At 34.4% G+C, this 18,073-nt stretch overlaps 1 protein-coding gene across 1 annotated transcript in view; it reads left to right on the top strand.

The window, feature by feature from the left end:
• Window positions 1-12,244: 12,244 nt before the first annotated feature.
• nolo (ADAMTS-like no long nerve cord) overlaps window positions 12,245-18,073 on the top strand; it is a 307,268-nt gene continuing 301,439 nt past the window's right edge. The window contains exon 1 of the mRNA XM_077431662.1: window positions 12,245-12,719. The gene's annotated coding sequence lies outside the window, so the exon portion shown is untranslated. The remainder of the gene's footprint in view (window positions 12,720-18,073) is intronic.

Here is an 18,073-nt window from a genome sequence, read left to right on the forward strand (position 1 = left end):
AAGTTAATTGATAGTTTTTTAGTGACACAGTTTGATGGTCGATTTTTGTTGACCATGTGAAGATTTTTGGAAAAAAATTTTCGCCTGTGGCGCTTTAAATTTTTTTAAATGAAATTTTTAAATTTCGCCGGTGGCGCTATTTTAATAAGGTGTACAAAGAATATTTTCCATTTCCATAAAAAAGATTTTTTGAAAAAAAATTTGACCAATCTTTGCCTGCCCTCCCAAGAAAAAGCTGAAATGACGTCTCTGATTGTTTTCTACCGAAAGTAAAAGCCGCTTTTATGCCGCATTATTTTATGATGCATTCTATTTACCTAGGACAAGGGCTAAAACGAAATATACAATGTAATTTATGGATCTATTTTGCTTTTGCCATTTTTCTTGTACCTAAATTTGTTTATTCCCATTTTTGAAAATTTTATTTATTTTTTACCCTTGATTTTTAGCGTGATGGATAGAAGAAAATTTTTTTATATGGGGGGGGGACAAATTTTTTTTACCCTGGGTGGGCCCCCTTTGACTCCTGGCATGCACTAATTTCAGTCCCAGTCCGCTACTGTATGTATGTACATATTTGTACATATGTATATAGTTTTGCTCCAAACTTCCTGGATTAAAATACGTTCATTAAAAAAATAAACTATGCACGAGGGAATTTAGAGCAGTATGAGTTTTAATGACGAAGTGAAAATAATATCATATTTTTTTCTTCAGGGTCACTTGAAACGGAGCGTGCGATAATATCCGAATCTCAAGCGACACGAAAGCATGACCATAATCAACACGGTACATTTGCGGTAGGTCAACAAAAAGTCGATATTATACGATGTAGTGCATGTATACAAAGTTAGTCATTTATTATTCACAAAAGTGTATAGTGCAGTGTAATGATAGCGGATAATAAAAATGACTGGTAGAAAAAGATAATGGTTTAACATTATAAAGAGTGTTGCATATCGAAGTTTCAGTTGATGGATACGTCAATGAGGACGTTGATAAATATGCTTATATGCAGGGTGTATTTATGTGAATCAATCACCACATTTCAGCAACTGTCAAATCAATTTGGGGCGGGGCAATTTGCTAACGGGTCGTATTGCTAACGCAATTATGTATACAGCACATGTGCACGAATAGAGTGCACCGGACGTGTTAATAGCTAACACGTCTGACTGCGTGCACGCTTCGCGCGTCTCTGTCCTTGGTGGCGACATTCCCACCAGAGCGCGCGCCGAGTATCGTGTCATCTCGCTCACTCTGCCATATTTTACACAGCTCCACGATACTCGAAACGCGCTCTGGTGGGAATTTTTAAGTTCACAAAATTTATTAAGATATAATATCTTATTTAGCACATTCACCATTTAGGAATTATTTCCCTTTTTAAACACGTTCACCTATCCTTGCAGGGATGTTTTTTGTAAACACTTTTACTTATCTTTGTACGGACATTTTTTATATAGCCAGCAGCATAGTTCGGTCGTTAAGCTACTGCTTAGCGTTAAGAGGCGCCGGGTTCGATCCCATTAGTTGACCTCGATTGAAAAGAATTTTTCTGAGTATATCTGTAGTGTTGCTGGTCAGACCTGGATATTTGTGACTTCAGGTCGATCGTTTCCTATCAGAGTTTGCCAATTTTCTCTGATTTTATTGTTGAAACGGTTCCCGGTAAAATTGGCTAAATATCCTTCCTATCTATGTCACCACTATTTGAGATTGATTAATTTACAATAAAATTTATGTACAATTCATAGATGTCTCGTTAATTTGCGAGTTTTTCAGTGTCTCGTAATTCAGCGGCTTGTATAGTAAAAACAAAATGCTGCAATGTTTGTAATTGGCCAGGAAGGCGCATTGGGGTTAGCCGCAAGGCCTTCCTGGTATATATGTAAAAAAAAAAAATATATAAACCAGTTGATTCATCCCACCACTGCCACCAAAATTATCATGTACCGTTGCAAAACTCTGTTTTTATATATGTATATTTTAAAATTACTTGGTTAACAACCCAAGATTTCTTTATTAATATTAAAACGTTACATTTATCGTATTGGTAGATATATTCGATATAATAAGTAGTCACCGGACCCAGAAGATGCCGCGTATTGTTCAAAGGTTGTAAATGCATTGTTAAAGGTTTGCCGAACCTTTTTTACAAAGGATTTACAACATGGAACAATGGATAGCACTGTGATTATCTTACCTCTAATAATAAGGGTCAATATATATGTAAGAGAATATAGGGGGATAAGGGTAAATTTGAAATGAAAAAGGGTCAATTTGGAATGAACAACCTTTATATGTTTGTGATAAATAATATCTTAAGGCCAGTGGAAATATAAAAGACAATGTTCACTTGTTAAAATATCATATATATGTTTTTGGCACTGGTAGTATTTTTAGTAGTATTTCAATAGCATAATAATTATGAAGCAATTGCCTAGTTACCCTGTGATTTCTTCATTCTTGCCCCAAGCGAAATCCAATCTCTAGTCAAAAATAGTCTGACCCAAGGGTCCACAGGTATCTATCAATCGAATTTTCTCAAAATTTTGATAGATCCATGCATATGCTCAGTACATATAATTGTTGTGTGTGAACGCATCATTCTTTTGCATCGCTTCCAGTTCATTTAACCCTGCTGGATGGGGTATAAAACGGCCGCTGGTGCTATCTCGCGGGCATTTTAATTGAAGAGGGGTCGCCTAATCGCCGAACCGCATCTTAATCGCCTTTGAAAACATTTTAGTGTTGGGATTACAGTCTTAAGTGTGTGTTTGGATCCCGCTGTGGAATTGATTCTCTGGCATTCTTTTTTTGTTTTTTGTACCACTTTTGCCCCGTTCGATCCGGCGGCGTTAGGGTTGTTGAGGGTGCGAGGAGAAGTGTGAAAGAAGGCATTATGTTAATTTGTTTTAAAAGAACGCGCACGTCTATTATGTCTCTTTTTTATTGTGGTGTTTATTTTATTTATACAATCCAGATTTGGGTCTTTCAAATTAGATCTGAAATTTATTAATATTATGTTATACAAATACTCGTAAATAGAAAACAGTAGAAATCATATCAGAATTTAGCGCTTATTACTTCGAATTGTACGTCACAGGAGTTTTATTATTATTGCTAAGCCATTTTAAGGAGCTAAGTTGATTCTTGAAACTTTCAACATTAGGTCATCCCTCCATTCCAACAAATATAGCATTAATGATATTTGCAATTAACGACTATAGTGCAATATATTGCAACATATAATATACAGTGTGGTGAACTGGTAGAGCTATTGCATACATAGTAGATAGGTCGTGGGTTCAAGTCTCAGCCAAAGACGCCACTGGCGGAGTCTTGTGGTTATTAAAAAAAAACACAGACTAAGCCTCTCCTGTTAGAATTTTCCGTTTTTTTAGCTCAATTTTTGTGATGGATCCAATAAATCACTATCCTTCCTCTTAGTTTTCTCGCAAATTCGAGTAATTGGCATCTTGAATTTGTTGAATCTTATAAATGCTACCTACACAATGTACTTATCGCAAACTTGCTGTGTATCAAAATTTTTGTTGATTGTCCATAGATGTCTCTATATACATATGATGTACATATGTTTGTAACAAAATTAGTAATTTGTACAAAATTTGGTGTTTCTAAATATAAAATTGTAGACTTGCATATCGGACAATAATAAAATATTTATTTTCATATATGTATGTGCATATGTATTATTTTTTATTTTTGTATTTATGCAGGTATATACCCATTTATTTTTTATTTTTTATTAACACGACATATATGGACAACATTGTACAATTATTGTAAGCATTATTCGAGGCCAATTACAAACATCGACAATCAAACATTTCAATCATCATCTATGGACAATTTTTTGCAACATTTTTAAGTATCAACAAATAATGAGATGTCGTAAACTCAAAATTTTGCAAGAAACAGAACAGGATTGCCAATTTGTTGGAACCGTTTGAACCAATGAAATCAGATAAATTGGCAAACTCTGAAAAGTAACGATCGACCTTGGAGTCACATGTCTAAGATCTGGCCAGCAACAAAGCCAGGAGTAGGACCCGTGACCACACAATCAAAAGCATTACATGCTAATCACTGATACATGTATGTAATTGTTCAATTTACATACATTTTATGTAAATATAGAAAAGTTTGGGCAATTTTCACGTCCATAATACATACATATATACATATGGCTTAGCCAGCAGTATGGCTTAGTGGTAGCGTGTATGTTTAGCACCAAGTGATCAGTGGGTTCGATCCCCCGTACTGCTGGTTAGATTTGGGGGTATTTTTGACTCTAAACCGATCGTTTCTTATCAGAGTTTGCCAATTTTATCTGATAATTGTTGAAACCGTTCCTCAAAATTGGTAAAAATCACTTTCCTGTTGACACAGATCTTCTGTATTTATGTGTGTATAATTTGTAAAAATTATGTACAAAAATCTAAATCCATAGATGTCTCAATGGATTAATTTTGTGATTAATTAATTAATTGTTATTTCGTGTTCTTCAGCTTCTGGAAATACAGTGATTTATGTAATAATAAAATGCTGCATTGTTAATAATTAATTGTCCAGGAAGGCGCATTGGGGTCTTCCTGTCAAGCCTTCCTGGTATATATATATATATATGTAAAAATAAAATAAAATAATGTATGTAGATAGGAAGAGAACTGGAATAATTGCCTTACCATCGAATTGGCTCGTTCAGCAATTTCACTGCAGCAGATTGGACGATTGAATTGAATTTAAAAATAGCTAATTTTAACGTACACCACGTGATGTCGATCAGTGGCGCGCACCGATTCGCTGCTATATTCAGAACTGGCTTTGATAAATGTGTTAATTTAGTTGTGTGTCGGGTTAATTGCTTAAAAAGAGGTCTAAAAATATGCCGCAGCCCCCCTGGTGTAATCGTGAGGCTGGAAAATTTCACGATAGGGTGAATTTGCGTGTGACAAACAAATGAGAGGGGTGCTTTTAGATTTCGCCTCGCTTATAACCGGGCCAAAAATAATGCATTCAACCAATGATGTGATATCGTGTGGTAATTTCAAACCGGCAACGGTGGTTTTTGGCCTGCGGTAAGACGGTGATTTACTGTCGTCTGATTCTGGTTCCACGTTAAGGGATGGAATCTGCCGATATAAAGCGAAACGCCTACGGCGAATCTGGCACAAAATTTTTGAAGTAGATCGTGTGTTTTGTGGACTTACATGCTACATACCTAGGAAGCCACTGTTTCATATATTTACATATATATGTATGTCTGGGAAAAGTGAAGTATTTGGACAGCTTCGAAGGTATTTATACATAGATAATTACATCGTGGAGATTATATTAGATCGGGCCCGTAGTCCAATCAACGATCGGGACTCAACGACCAATGAGCGAGCTCCACTCAACAGTTAGTATAAAAGGCTGGCGGATCGTTCTGTTGATTCATTTGAAGCAGAATGTGCCGAGATGTATCAATAAACTATAGTCGAGAACCATGCATATTGCCCTTTTGATATATTTATTGTCTAAAATTGCCCTTTTATCTTTATCCTTTATATTGTAAAAGAGAATATCGCCAAAAATGTTAACGCCGAAATATTTAAAGATAGAATTCATAAATTTAATCAAATCTGTATTGATTAAATAAACATCTCCGACATATGTAAGTTCCGTGGAAATGGAAGTATTTTAATGGATCCTATTACGAGAAATCTCTCTGTGGACGAAGATCGAGGAAAGTTATTTGTTTATTTCTAGTCCTTAGTCCTTATATACATATGTATACTTGATGGTAACTTATTCGATGAAGTTTCATATATTAAATGTTATGTCACAAATGAAAAGATCAAAGAATGGCGACAGAATGACAAGTTTTGCCAACATACATACATATGTATATAGATGGGTTGAAATTTTTGATGAAAAAGTACTCTTCAAAAACGATCTAATAACCTGGATCTAATACCACCATTTTACCATTATTTTTATTAGTGAACAATATGTGGACCAATTAAAAATAGAAACTTCTAAATTTGCTGTCTACAATTTTTTGATTTTTGATGTGTTTTTGATGATTGTTTAAAATTCTAAATTTTGTATGCTAATATTTTATAATACATTTTATAAACTTATAAAGCATTTTTTTAATGACAGACAATCAACAGACAGGATGTACATAGATATGTATAAAAAAAACAAATAGTAAATAAATAATATATGTAACATCCGAGTCTAATAACAGATTTTTACAAAAATGAAAAACATAAGTATAAGGAAAACAAATTAAAAAGTAAAGAATAGAGGCATGACAAAATATGTAGAACATTGCATAATTAAACTATAGTATTAAAATATTGGGAAAAGGTTATAAAATAGAATATAAGAAAAAATTGAAATTTACAAATATAAATCAAATGAAAAAGGTAAATACAAAATAAACAAATGAAAAGGAAAAGAATGAAAGCTATAATATGATTAAATAGCACATTACATAACTAAACTAAAGTATAAAAATATTGAAAAGTTATAAATTATAAAAAAAATCTTTGTCTTTATATGTACATCCTTCCAAAAAACAAGGTCACCGTTCGTAGTCCACGTGTGGGTTTTTGCCCATGTTATGTTCTTTATGATATAATTTTATTTATTAAAGGTCAAGGAATGAATGATTTTGTTTTGATAAAACAAAATACGCGTATTGTATATTTTATTATAAATTCGTAATATATTTCCAGTCATTGGATGAGATGAAAACAATGTATTCCATAAGAGTATGAATAATTAGAATACTTCATTTTTTATTATGTGTGCTTATGTAGATGTAACCTTTTTTATATGTAGCTCTTAGCATCTAATCTGCTCAGGTGCTAAAGCGCGTATCGTTCAATATCCAAATTTTCCACCGGTCGGAGGAAAATGCGTGACGGGAAAATCAGGTGAGCTTTATAACGAGTTTTTCCAGTGTTAAAGGCGAAACTGCTTCCGGTCGAAACCGTTAGCACACCCCCAACCCCACCTTTGAGCCGCTCTTAACTGTTTGAATAATAAACACCTCAAATGAAACACATCACCCCATAACTATTAATTGGGGCGTAGTGAACGCCGTAAAGAATTTCCGTTCTTGCAATTGCTCCATTAGTTACGTTTCTATTTTGTGATGAATAATAGTAAGTAATTCTGATAAACAGCTTCATTCACTTTATATTTAACGAAATCCGATTGAAATCTGGGATTGCGAGTTCTTTGGTCCTCTCAAAGGGATTGATTTTATATTAGAACTCATCGGTTTATGAAAATCGCCTTTATATAATACACACATACATGCACATTACTTATTTTTTGTCTAGTTCATTATAACTAGTTTTAGCTTCTGTTCCGGATTTTGTGTCGCCATTGAAGCTAAATCTTTTAATAGATCCATAACAATGAACTAATAGGAGAGTGGTTTCTCCAGATAAAGGGTCTTGAGAGTGTTTTCAAGTCTATATCTTTTTGTCTGAGACGACATAAATTTAAGTGACTGCTGCAGGAAAATGCTCGTTATTACGATCATATGTTAACGTACGAGAACTTTGCAAAATTTAATTTGTGTATATATGTATGTGCATATACATTCTATGTACATATGTATGTATATATAATGGTAAATTTGACATAAAACAGTGTATATTATAATCTTTTTGTATTTCAAATAGTAGTATATAAAAAGCTCATTCAACGATTTTGTTGAATTTGAAATTAATATTTTGTGTGAATGATCGATTTTTAAAATTTCCACATAGAAAAACAAATAGGCGTGCTGAATTCAATTCGGAGTTGGGATTGCAGGGAAAAAGAGAAAAATTATATTTTATAAGTAGTTACCGCCCGCGTCGCGTTTTAATAGATTGGATTTCTTTAAATGTTTAAAATTTGATATAGAATCATAGAATTTGATTTATTAGAAGTTTTCAAGATAAACTTAGCGGTTGACCGCATCCGTTTTATTCTATACAAGTAGGTAGTTAATTTTAGTATTATGCATTTTACTACAAATAAATCTGCTCTGTAATTATATTTTTCATTTTTTTTTAATTAATGGAGATTTCGAGTTTTACAGAATGGCTATTAGAAAATTCTTTCGAGCAAGTTGGTTCAAATATAAAAAAAAATTGACAAATTGAAATCGCTATGTTGGATAGCGACTAAAAAATTAAACAAGTTAAACAACGAGCATGATATATAGAATCATTTTTATGGACATTTTGGCTTTGTTCTAAATTATTTTCGTACATATTTGAAAAGTAATAACAAAATTTTCACACCTAGAATAATATCTGATATTTAGACTTTACAGGTTAAGTTCTTTAGCTTCTAAATATTTATTGAGGTTTGGCCTATTGTGGCATTACAAGAATCCCCAACTGGCCACAATGGTCGAAAATATAATAGAGAAGAGAAAAAAAAATTATACAGACAAAAATACATTAATAAATAATCATTAAAAACAATAGCATTAATAATAGGTATGTACATACGATAAAAATATCAAATAAACAGAATACAAATGTAGTATGGAATGTCTTGCATTTACTACCAGGACCAATATATAAGAACCAGCCGTAAATAAAAAAAAACATCCCTGCGAGACCCAAATGGTAGAGAGAAAATCAAAATACATACAATTATAAAAATAAGGATGAGCGCAGACTACCAGACAGACTATTCCAAGAGCTATACGACTTCATTGAGAAGTCGGATAGCTCTTGGAATAAAAGCCATTCGACAAAGAACTGTGCGAGCAGGAGATACAATTATCAAATGATTATGTCCCAACTGTTCCTGCAAAGATGGGCATAACGTACATATTAACACGTGGAAGCTGGAGAACAAAACGAATTAACGAGAATTTTCTCCGAAGAATTATACCAAAGCAAGCCCAAAAGGAAAGGAGTTAGGTAGAGATATGGGTAATACCCATACTCTTTTCTATATAGGAAACGAAGAAATGCTTTCTGCACTTCCTAAATCATTAATTAATCAAATTAAATATAAAATTTAAATCCAGAATTACATATGAACAGCAAATGTAACAGTTACGTGATGAACTCCCTTAAATTATTCTTGTCAAAATTTAAGGGGGGTGGGGGGTAGTTTGTGTATGTCTAAAAGGTTTACCAAATTTTGTCACACGTCACGCAGAAGTGATTGAAGCTTGTTTGTCAATAAATGTGCATGAAAAATCTGTCAATTGACAGGCAATATTTCAAAGCTTTTATTTAATTTGACTGGTATCGTTATTGAATATTTTATTTATTCTTTTGTTTTTTGTTTTTCTTTCAGCACCACCATATTGGTCAGTTCGTTGTTCCGAGTTCGCGTTTACATCTTTACATTTTACATTACGCTTAGATGAAATCAGAAGAGGCAGTGGCGAAAATCGAGTTCGATAATTATCTCGGGTGAGCGATCTTTTCATTTTTATAATTTCAAAAATTTAATGAATCGTATTGATTACGCATTCATTAGGTACATATATTTACTACGGGTTACATCATCAATTCTATTAGTAGTGAAATTGTAATTACACTGAGTTTCAGTATCCCATTACACATTCAGTGTGTACTTATACTTCTACATACATGGAAATTATGTTCATATTCACGGAACCTGATTAGTGAAATTTTAGTTTCACTGAGAGTAACCATTTCACCATAGCATGTGTAAATGAATAAATCCACAATAGTATATGTTTGGAAAAAACCGCCGTACGTTCAGGAGTTTCATACATTCATTTCATCATCATTTACAGCCATTCGCCATCCACTGCTGGATGAAAGCCTCTTCAACACGCTTTCATTCGTCTCTGTTTTGAGCGACTTTCATCCATCTCCCAGCTAAAGCTCACTGAAAGAGCTGTTTCTTACAAGTAGAGAGGTCGTGGGTTCACGTCCCAGCCAAATACGCTGGTCGTTTAAAATTGATGCTTGCTAAATTTTTCCGATTTAACGAAGTTAATTTTTGAGACGGATCCAATAAATCGGTATCCTCCTCCCTCAGTTTCTCCCAAATTCGAGTTTCTAGCATCTCAAATTTGTTGATTCATAAAAAATATGCTACCTTCATACTCTGTAATAATGTATTTTTCACTAATTTGTACCATAGATGTCTTTATTGTATTTTACATAAAATTACACCTACTGTAATTGTAATTCATTGATTTTTAATATTTTTTTGTAGTAATATATAGTAAAATAATAAAATAAGCGCCACAGGTGAAATTTTTTCTGAAAATATTTGAATGTATGTAATTTAAATTTTTGGATATTCTTCAAGAAAGCGTTCGCAGCCTTCCAAGGAACAGCGGGTTTCCGAAAACTTCGGATTTTTAACAATGGGTTTCTGGAAACCCTCGGAAACCCGCTGGTTGACAGCACTGGCGCCATTTTCTATCCTGTTCAGGCTTGCTACTAACAGAGTCCAAGCTTCGCATCCGTACAGCAACACAGACTATACATATGTACATATATACCGGCTCAAATGCACTTATTTCTAATTTCATGTCTTTTATGTACATTAATTTATGTAATATATAATTTCGAAAGAGACTTTTTAAGGTTTAATGTGTGTAACTATGTAAGGCTTGGGTGTTAGAATCCGTGATAGAAAAAACTCAAATTTTCTATGACGACGATATCGATTTCGATTCCGATTCATGTTTCATTTCTTTATTCCGATTCCTTTCTCAGTTCCGGTTCCGGTTCCGGATTTCTTTTTTATTTCCGGTTCCGGATTCCTATTTCAGTTCCAGTTCCAGATTCCTTTTTCATTTCCTGTTCCGGATTCATTTTTCAGCCCCGGATCCGGATTCCTGTTTCAGTTCCCGATCAGAACTTCCGGATTTGGCTTCCCTTTTCAGTTCCGGATCCCTTATTCATTTCTGATCGATTGGCTGTCGTTAAATATATTTTTTTTTCGGTGACACGACAACTCGTTCACAGATTTTCCGTAAACCGATGATGCGCTCCAGGCATTACGTATACGGCCATCTCTTTCTCACCCCGTCTGTTCACCATGATTTCGTTTACTCTGCCATTACGTATGCAGCCATCTCTTTCACAGACCATTTTTTCTCCGATAACAGACGGTCTGTGAAAGAGATGGCTGCATACGTAATGGCATAGTAAACAAGATCATGGTGAACAGACGGGGTGAGAAAGAGATGGCCGTATACGTAATGCCTGGAGCGCATCATCGGTTTACGGAAAATCTGTGAACGAGTTGTCAGGTAACCATTTTTTTCGATTCAAATAAATTAAAAAAACTAAGTACATAAAAAACAAATGAATGTTTACTATTACCGTGTTTAAGCGGTTTATATTATAAATACCGATTATATATTATAAAGACGGGTAAAACCACTAGATAATTTATATATGTATGTATATAAAAATCAATGTTTGTCTGTCACGTATGCGTTCCTATACCATTCAACCGATTGCGACAAAACTTACAGGAGTTATTGTGTATTATGTCCGCGATGGTTTCTGTAAAAAAATCGCCCAAAAACGGGAATGAGTGGCATCGCAACGCATTAATTTCGAGCGTTTTCGCGTCTCCACCTGCGTTGTTAGGGTAGAATAAACAATGAAAACGCTGCCTGCGTTTTCCCGTTGTTTTATTTGAAAAAAGATTGATTCGTTTGTTTTTTCGTTAGACAGACGCTGTAACTCACATATGTCGATCGTTTGAATGAATACTTTCTGCGAACTTTAAATAATAATAAATACAACACCACGAAATTCACCGAGGATATCAATATTCGCATATCACATCGCAAGTTCAGTTTATCATTAAACACGACGTTCGAGGACTCTTTAACACCGCAGCAGGATTGCACAATAAAGTTTTTTCGACAAATTCGAAGTATGTACCGTACCGGCTTTCTTACGATCGCAGACGCGAGCAATTAGTATGGGCGAAGGTGTTGCGTTGACGGTTTATCTGCGCGGTGCACGTAGTTTGTTTTAGCGTAACATTACGTAAATTCGGTTCGTTTTTAAGGAACGGGGTCAGGAGGGGTCGGCGGGGGTCCGGCTGGGGCGCTCCTGCGGGGTAGCGGACGGGGGTGAGGCGGGGTGGGGGTGGGTGGGGTGTCCGCCCTCGGCCTCCGCCCCCGCGGCGCCACATGCGCTGCCGCTACATGCGCTCCGATGCCGATGCCGATGCCGATGCCGATGCCGACATTCCGGCTGCGGAGGCTGGACGCATCGCACGCTCTCGCCGCGCAACCGCCATTTGCTCCAACGCGCCAACTGTCAAAACTCGCCGCAACTCTCAACACGCGACTTCGCGGCCATACCGCCCCGCGGGGGAAACTAAATAAGTTTGCACTTGTTTAAGTATCATGAAGTTCCCGTCGAAAAAGATGAGCTATGACTACACTTAAAGTTTAATGGTTTAATAGTGGTGCAACGATCGGTTGGTTGGACTGGTCGAACGTTTTGGGGGATTCGCATGCTCGCAATAAGTGTGTCAATTAAACTGTGTGATTAGTGGTTGGTTTAGTTTTTTGCGCACGCTTTCGTGAAGTCAATTTTAAATATTGTAATGCGATAGTGAGTGTTGCTTGTATATGTACATATTGTCGAATGCTGCCGTTTCTTTCTGGATTTCATCGCGTCCTTCTCCCCTGAGGCGATTTTCCCCCTGAAAAACTGGTGAGTTAATGTTATTATTTTTTTTCCTTGGGTTCTGTTTGCTTACGTTAAAATGTCGTATCTCTCTTGTTTGTTTTTGGCATTCGTTCGGTATTTTTTTTTATCGTATAATTCGTTTAAATGTTGATTTGATGTACCTATGTATATAATAGACATTTTATTTGAATAGGAGAGGTATTATTTTGAATAAAAAGTTATTCAGTATGTATTTTAAAGTTCTTATATAAGAATTGAGTTATTTTTTTATGAAGTTTAAATCTGCATTTCAATATTGACGAAAAACTTCTCAATAATTTTCCATTCTCGTTTATCTTGCGCAACTTTCTTTCAAGTCACAGTTCTAATTTTTATTGTATATTTTTAAAAGGCATTTTCACAACAGCGAAATTTCATATGTAAACCCGATAGTGAATATATTTCATAACAATTATTTAAAGGCTGCAAATTTTATATGCATACATATATAAACATATGTATGTACATTTAAATTTATATTCTACATTTATGCAGATTATTATTTGCATGTAAATCAAATGGTAAAATCTGCGTATTAATTATGTTTACAATAATCTTTTTAATGTGAAATTTTCGATTGGTTTAATTGAATTTGTATTGAAAAGCTTATTTAGAATTTATTTAATTCCATGTATATGTATGTGTATAAAATTAATTGGCCGTATATAATTTTTTCTGATTTATTTTTCCTATTTATCGAAATTCAATATTTAAAATTGTTGTACAAAGATGGACTTTGGATTGGTTGATTTATTATGAGAGAATATTTTGGTCAATCGCAATGCGCACAATTCAAGGACCATATAACAGTCGAGTGAAAAATTGGAACCAAAGACGTATTACTATAATTTAAAGGGTTTCTTCGTAAAATATAGCTCAGTTATAGTTTTTTTTCAAAATATCAAAATTACATCACGCGTAGTTTGTATGTATCACAACTAAGTTGTAATAAATGTAAAACAAATTTTATTATTAAAAAAATATTTCTTTAACTGAATCGTAAAAAATTAAAATAAAATTCTGTCCGTGGAGTTAAATTTATTAAGTTATGAATTTTTTTTCGTGCATTTTAATAGCAAACATATTAAATTTAACAATCCTGGATAGAGGTGACTATTTCGCACATGGTGATCTCTTACATGTCACTAAAATCTCAATCACGGAATATCTGGCATCCAAAAATTGTCACCCACGAGAACCATCACACTAACGAGAATATTTGTGGCAACGGTTGTCGGGTTCGAGATCACCATGTCCGAAATCGTTCAGTAATTACATATGTACTTACACATATTGTCTACTATATTATTCTCAGCGCATTCAAACTGATGTGTGGACATAGAGCCGCGTTGTTCTACGATGAAAATAGTTTGCCAAGCGATATCATTTAATATGTTTTAGTAAAATTCATCGGAAATTTATCTGATTGAAGAAAGCTACTCTATCTTCAATGTATTATAATGTAAATACATACATATACGCAAGTAATCCAACGCCATTCCTAACACACTTCAACGTGTGCGCGTGTACAGATCGTCTGAAATCTCATTGAAATTTGGTTATTCATGTAATCCAATATTCAAAGGATTAAACGTGTCTATACTTCATATCGGTGATCTCACTAATTCTCATTATACTTCATTCAACAATCTCAGGATTTTGAAGCCCGCATAGAATTTGCATCGCATCAAACGGCCGTACGATGATTAATTATATTTATTATTATTATTTTATTTCGTGCGCGGAATTTCGGTTTGCGTATCGAATTTTATCACAATATAAATTAATTTCGCGTCGGTTTATTGTATTTCATTATTATTATAATAATAATAACAACGATAAGGTATCGGAATCGAAAAGGGCAAATTCGTGTGTATCGTGTGCATGTTTACAAACGTAATGGTTATACCTAGTTGAAAGCTCTATTTTTCTCGCCCCGTTTTATGTATTTTTTCAGCTCAAACGTATATTTATTAGTTGTTCAGACTTATCATCACGCCATGCTACAATTAATCTGAACTGGTGAAAGCGCGTTTGGGAAAAAGGTCGGGATAACAAACGGGTGCCTACATATGTATGTACATACATATTTAATATATTATACATACGAACAATATAATATTGGCTAGGTGTGTTCATCTCGCTGAAAAGCGAATTATATTATATATTTTTCGCTGTGGGAGATTGCACGTATGCATGTACATATGTACATATTTTGTCGACGAAACTGTTTAATATACATATGTATGTATGTATTCGAATTACGAAATCGTCATATGAACGTCGCTACAAATTAAACGGAACTGGAAATCGATACTTGGAAGTAGTTAGTGTTGGAGTACGGTTTTTTGTACAATATTATTCTAAAAAAGGTGGAATTCCATCGTAAGTTTTCATTTTTACGCATTATTCGGTTAACGAATCACGCAATGTTCGCATTTCGTAAGATTTTACGGCACAATTTGCTCTTTTTTTTCTTCTTTAGTTAACCAAACATATAATTGAAAGTGGTCAACAATGCGCGCACACTTATCGCCGAAATAAATTCGTAATTGTTCGTTTTTGAATGGAGAATTCACATGCTCTCGATTTGACGATTCCAAAATTCGTAGATGGTTGGTGTGAGTGTCGATATTAGGAAGTAATATGTATATCTATTTGGTGTTTAGCTTTTATATTCACCTTTGGAGATATATTTTGAAATGGATGCGAATCTTTTTTTTCTATTTTAAGTTCTTGATATCGTTGCATGTTATACATATGCACATATGCACATATATATCTTTATGTATGTACATATGTTTGATTTAATAATTTGATAAAGCTAAACCACAATATAGCTGAAAGAATGTATACCTTCATGTGAGAAGTTAAGTTGAATTTTTTGAGAAATTAATTTTTTATGTCATGTTTATTTATTTATCTTTTCTTTATTTAAGTATTTTTATTTGTAAAATTTCATGTACATTTTTCCTTTTGTCCTTTCTTAATCTTTTTAGCACGCTCGTCGCTTTGGAGCAATCTGTTAGACGAGTGTGCTTGATTAATTGATGTTGTATAATAAAAAATAAAATTATATAATATTATAGTCATTTATTTATGTAGTTCATTACGTGTTTTATACATTTGTATGTATGAACATGCATTGCTCTAAAATATTTTTTAGTTTTTATCAGGGCTGTGGAGTCGGAGTCGGAGTTGAAATCAGAGTCGTGGAGTCGGATCATTTTAAGCAAGGTTTACCTTAGTTTCATTTTTCGATTGTTTTGGACAAACCTGTTAATTATTATTTTCTTTGATTACACTAGAGTCAACTAGATTCTCCAATTTTATTGAAGTAATAAATCCGCGAATAAATATAAATTTAAGGATTTCTTTATAAAAATCTATGTATTTTGATGTTTTGTGGCCAAAACCGATTGTTTCCTCCGTCTCATAGCTTTATTCTGATTTTTACTCTCATTTTTCGCGTTGATTTATTTGTGTATGAATGTACTTAAATATTATTTATACCTATTTAATTACCAAAAGTTCAATAAATTGGGTTACATCTTACATTGGGTTTTTTTAATTCCTTTATTTTTTATATTTTGAGACTTGCTATTATTTTTATTACTAACAGTTTTATACGTTGGGAAGAAAAGTCGACCTCACTAAAATCGTTGAAGTTGGAGGCGTAGTTTGGAGTCGGAGTCGGAGTCAGAGTCGGTAAATTTTGATGCGACTCCACAGTCTTAGTTTTTATACATTTAAGTATGCAAGAAAATATGAAACCAAAAGAAAATTTATTTTAAAAACAGTTCGATTTACGCAACGTTATAAAATGCATTTTTACTTTATCTACATACATATGCATATAACATACGTAGTAACAACACACTGATTACGTTTTCATGATTTAGAAAAAATATGTGTGTGTGTTTGTGTATTTTGGGGATTTTTTGAACACCGTTCGTTTTTTCGAACTGAAACTGAATTTTCGGACTGAAACTGAAACGGTTACTGAATTTTTTATCCATACAACATTAAGAAGTCTATTTTGGGGATTTTTTGAACACCGCTAGTCCTATCGAACTGAAACTTAGTATCGCTAACGGAAATTCTTATCGATATGACGTAATTTTTTTTCAAATTTTTAAGTTGACCGGAAATGGTACCTCCCGCAGAGGTGTCCTTTTTTTAAGTTTTTGAATCCAATTATCTCCCAAGCCACTAATTGAATCAGACTGAAAGTTTTTCAGTCTGATTCGGTCAGTTTTTCAGTCTGATTTCCCTTTTATTTTTTAAATATTACGGAAATTATTATATTTAAATACGGAAGTAGAACTTTTGTCTTGTGTAAAATTCCTTACATTTGCGCTAACTTTGTATCGAAAATGCTCTCATAGCCGATATGTGTGAATGTATGTATGTTTCACTATCGAATTTGGTTTTTTATCCTTCTTATGTTCTTCAAATACATAGATAAAGCCGTGGGTCGGTCACGTCTGAATTATTTTTATTCATCTCGCGCTCTTGGGATTCATTAACAGAATACGTTCTTATTAACATGTAGTACGGAAATCGAAAGCAAAACTATCGGCGATTCTGTACGATAATATTTATTTACTGTTGCGAATGTGAACGATGCTATCTACTTGTACATATGTAATTAGCAAGTAGAGAGTATTTTGTACATGTGTTGATAGCTATCTGGTTTTTTTTTCGCGATTTTTATCTGTTGCGTAAATCGTGTTACGGGTGCAATACTGAAAATACTATAAATATAATAGATTAAATTAGCACTAAACATGTGAATGATAGTAATTCGGAGCGTGCAGCGTGGCGTCTGTGAGTGCGCGCGCGACCCGTTGACTGGAAACGGAAATTAACGGCGGGAAAATTACAATTTTCCAGCCGTTTTCCCCGTCTTTCTATTAACTTTAAATTATCGAGATATAACGGCCGCCTTCGCGGTGTGATTAATGAGTGGTCTTCATTAGACGGCCGCCTTCCGCGCCCCACGAACACTCCTCGACTCCTCGGCGGGTGGGGGGGTTCGCGTGCCCCGGGCCCATTAGATGACCGAACGCAGGCGAGTTGCCAATTGTGGCACCCGTGGGGGTATGGGGTATGTGGGGGGGAGGGCTGGGGGTCGGTAACGGTTGGTAAAAAGAGGGGAAAATTCTGCACACAAGCCAAAAGCTCTCCGAGTCGAAGAAAAGCCACCCGCCCCCCCACCCGCCTCGTCGTTTCGTATTTCTGCGGTGTGTTCTCTACATTTTCACTTTGTGTCCGTTGCATTGCATTGCATTGGTCGCATGGACACGTACGTACATTTCATGAAAGTGATTTTAAAA

The sequence above is a fragment of the Arctopsyche grandis genome, chromosome 5, assembly GCF_051622035.1.
Source record: "Arctopsyche grandis isolate Sample6627 chromosome 5, ASM5162203v2, whole genome shotgun sequence".
In the NCBI taxonomy this organism is placed as follows: domain Eukaryota; kingdom Metazoa; phylum Arthropoda; class Insecta; order Trichoptera; family Hydropsychidae; genus Arctopsyche; species Arctopsyche grandis.